Here is a 4,100-nt window from a genome sequence, read left to right on the forward strand (position 1 = left end):
ACACAGCTTCGCTTTGCCAGCGATGCTAAAAGAAGGGAGGTGAAAACTCTGCCTGTGTCAGCCTTCCCATAAACCTGTCCCAGTGCAGGGGACCTAAGGCAGGCCAGGGAAACCTGGAAACAATGCCTTCTTTGTCCACCTCCCTTCTCCTCGGGTGCTGTGAGATCCTGAGTCCAAACATTTAACCACAAAATGCATTAATTACCGTGCAGCTCCCCGGGGTGAGGACCATATGCCAGTAACCATAAAAAAGCAAAAAAAAAAAAAAAAAAAAAAAAAAAAAAAAAAAGAAGCGAGCGTGCTATTGCATGGGAAGAACATCGATTGTTAAATGACCCCAAGCTGCAATTACTGCCACTTAAAAGTTCTTGATTAACACTTCCTAGAAACATTCAGTCCTCCGAGCTCTGCGCTGGGTTGAGAGGAGCCTGAGCTGTGCAGGAGAGGAGCCACCCAAAAATTGTGGGATGAGGTCAACTTCCCACATAACGACACGGGATATGTCCTCTGCTCCTGGAATTCTGCCTCACCCCATAGCAGAGAGCTGCTTCCCACTGGAGCTCTCACCAGGGGCAGATGTTGGGGGCCGGATCCGTGTCCTCAGCTGCTCACTTCAGTGCCTTGTGGGGGCAGCTCCAGCAGCTTGCAGTTAATGCTAAAATTTGGCACCCACCCCGGATGAAAATGAGCCATCCAGGGACAGCTGGTGGGGAGCCCCAGCAAACTGCAAACAGGCTGACAGGAGGAGAAGCTGAATTTCCCCCCACACTGCCTGCAAACCTGGTGGGGCTAAGGGGCTCCTGTCGGCTTCAAAAAACAAACCAGGGGGAAATAAAATAGGAATGAGCAAGATCAGAGTAACAAAACAGCCCCATCCGAGGGGGTGAGGTGAGGTAGGGAGCCCAAAACATCTCCCGTGGTATCTGGATGGGAGGAAGGTGGAGTTGATGGGGTTACTCTGCTGAAAGGGACAGTCACAGCAGAGCTTTTGGGGATGCTTGGTCACTGCTCTTCTGGCTGAAGTCTCCAGGGAAGGACTTTGCAGCATCCCATCCCATCCCAGACAAAGCCAGGAACTCAAATTAGCATTGGAATGAGAATGTTGGTATTTTTAAACCAGGGCATGTCCTTTCTGCTTTTCTTTTAATAGGTGTCTGTGGGCAGGTTCTTCTCACAGCTTCGTCCACCATTGCTTTTAGGAGCTGTGATGAACCTGACTGTCAGGCCAAGTGCTCACTTCCAGCTTCAGCCAGCACTGGATGGTCCAGGAGCTGCCACGCTCCATTCTGCCTTCCAAAACTTCCTCAGCTCCCTTTCTGGAAGCAATTGAATTCTGCTTAAAAGCCAGGATTTTCATACCCATGCAGTCCTGCTGAGCTGCAAGATGACCCTTGTGCTGAGCTCCTCTGGTGCCTGAAAAACTCCCTGTAGAAACACAAAAAAAGAGCAATTTTTGAAGCCCGGGGTGGATGTGGCAGCAAAATTCCAGGAGCTGAACGTGCACAGGGAGGGCCAGGGCAGGAGGGTGCTCACTGTGATATCTTTTACATCTGATGCCTCCAGTTTCAAAAGCACTTGGAAAGTTGGAGATGGAAAATTGCTGCATAAAGGCAAAAAGTGCTAGAGAAGTGAAACAATAATAGGCTGTTTTGCTGCTCTGCCAAATGGAAATAAAGCCTTCTCAATACAGAATAAAATAATATAGAGGGAGTGACCTGCTGAGCATCAAGGGGAGGGCCAGAATTATTTTGTTCTCTTAACTTTTCTGACTCACAGCTGTAAAAGGTGGGTAATGCTCCTTTCCCCATGGATTGTTAGGAGGACTGGTTATTTATTTTGTAATGGTTGGACAAATTCATTCTAAGTATTATTTAAAAAGAAAAAGAAATCTTCCAGAATAACATAAGCAGCAATTACAGAGCTAGGAAAGAACTAAGAGTTCTCAATGTTCAAAGCATTCTCAGCATCATTAGAAAAAGAGGTTTCATTTGGAATCTTAGGGACGAGGGGTTGGGGACGTGGCAGCTGGAAGCCAGGAAAATGTCATTGAAAAGTGAAATAACTGAAAAGATACTAAGCAACAGGCAAGGCTGGTGCAGCTGGATGTAAAAGAAATAAGCTATTAGCTGCTCGGCAAGACACCAGCATGTGAACTCCTTTCTTAGAAAAGAAATTCAGTGGTAGTGAGGAAAAAAAAAAAATAAACCAGCCCTGGCAGCTCCTTTGTATGACTGGTAAAACCTAAAAAAAGCACCGAGGGCCTCACAGACCTCAGATTTGTTGCTCTACACCCCTTTTTCACAGGTCTGTGGGAGAGCTGTTTCTTTGTACTAAAACCACTGCCTTTTCACATCCAGGTGGTTCTTTGCTTCAGGGAGGCTTATAAAGTGTTTCAAGTCTTACAGACCCCTGTGATTTTGAAACTTTTGGCAAAGGAGGATGGTGAAGCACTGAGAGGAAGGCTTGGTGCTCTGCTGAGGAGGGGACGTGGCTCAGTGCTCCTTGTCCTGGCACTGCTAAGCCTCTCCTTACCAATTCCTGAGTCTCCTGGGGACACTTGGCCCCAACTGCTGCCAATTTCTGAACCCTGCCTCGTGGAAAAAGTGAACGGAAAGCCTCAAAACTGCTGCTTGTGGAAGGTTTCTGTGAGAATCCCATTTAAGGGAAATGTTTCTCCCTCCCATCTCTCCCACCCACACTCTACAGACAGTGTCCTCCGTGGTTCAGGCTGCAATTAATTTAAGGGAGATTATTCAGGGAGGTTCCTGCCTGACTCCCAGATCGGTTTGGTTACTGTGACACACCGATTTCCAATTTAGACCGTCCCACCCCATGAATCAGCGAGATTCCTTGGACTCTCTGGAAAATAAACAGAAACGAAACTTCCATCGGCTCCCAGGGAGTCGGCTGAGCCGAGGGCTGGACAGGAGCTGGAGGAATGGGAATGAAAGGATTTTGTTACCAGCCCCATCAGCACCAGGAGAGGGGCCGACAGCAGTTTTTCCTGCTCCGGATGAGCAATTGAAGATGAAATTTCCATAAAGATATCCGGTTATGCAGAACTGAGGGGAGCAAAATGCCTGGGAGAGATGCACGAGGTTTTGTTATTACCAGTGAGCGCTCCGTTGGTAACCATTCCATCCGGAGCCATTCCTGGCTGCATTTAGGTACAAATTACAGGGAGGTTCGTCCCAGCACCGGGTCACAGACAGCATGAAAGCAGGAGAGGAGGAAGGGATGCGTCTGCAAGGCATTCAGTGCCACCCCAGGGGATCCCAGAGCTCCAGCACATCCAACCCTGGGAACGGCTCGGCTGGGACAGACGTTCAGGTGCAGCTGAATTCAGACTATTAAAAATAGAGTCTGAGCTCCTGAAAAAAACCAAAACGGAAGGACTGGGAGGGAGGGCGGGTTCTGCCGGGGAATAAAAGCTGCTCTGTTCACAAGGGCTCGGGCTCGGCAGGGATGAGGCACATGGGGAAAATGTGATGGCAGCCTGCGTGCTGCCCTCTGCTCTTTGGGTGGAAAGACTGGCAAAGGGTTTCACTTCATTCTGAAGTTTCGCCCACTTCTCCTGCAATTCTTTTTGTCCAGCTCCTCAGTCCCTGACGTTAATAGAAAGGAGGCTGGGAGCACTCCTCCCCAGCCAGCCAAAAAAAAAACCCAAACAAAAAAAAAAAGCGATTTCTCCCTCACCCTCCAGCACAGCGGGGCCCTGAGGGGGAACTTTCGAATTTTGAACTTTTTCCTTCGCTGGCAACACCCCCGGGGCTGAGGAGATGGGGTCGGTTCCATACACGACGCCCTCGCTGGGTCTGGCAGCGCCCACAGGGCTGCGGCTTCCGCCATGGTCGGGCCCCAGACATTAGGTCACCGGGCACCGCACCAGCCGGCCGCCAGCATCACCCCGGGGGTGTCCCCACCATCCCACGCGTGTCCCCACCATCCCACGGGTGTCCCCGGTGCCCCGAAGCGCTTCGACCCCCACCCCCCCCTCCTCCTAAGGGGGTCCCTGCGCCCCCTCCTCAGCGCTGACCACGCCCCCTCCCACAACCACGCCCACTATATAACCACGCCCCCTTCCCGTGGCCACGCCCCCT

Source organism: Heliangelus exortis, chromosome 24 (genome assembly GCF_036169615.1).
Source record: "Heliangelus exortis chromosome 24, bHelExo1.hap1, whole genome shotgun sequence".
NCBI classification, from domain to species: Eukaryota; Metazoa; Chordata; class Aves; order Apodiformes; family Trochilidae; genus Heliangelus; species Heliangelus exortis.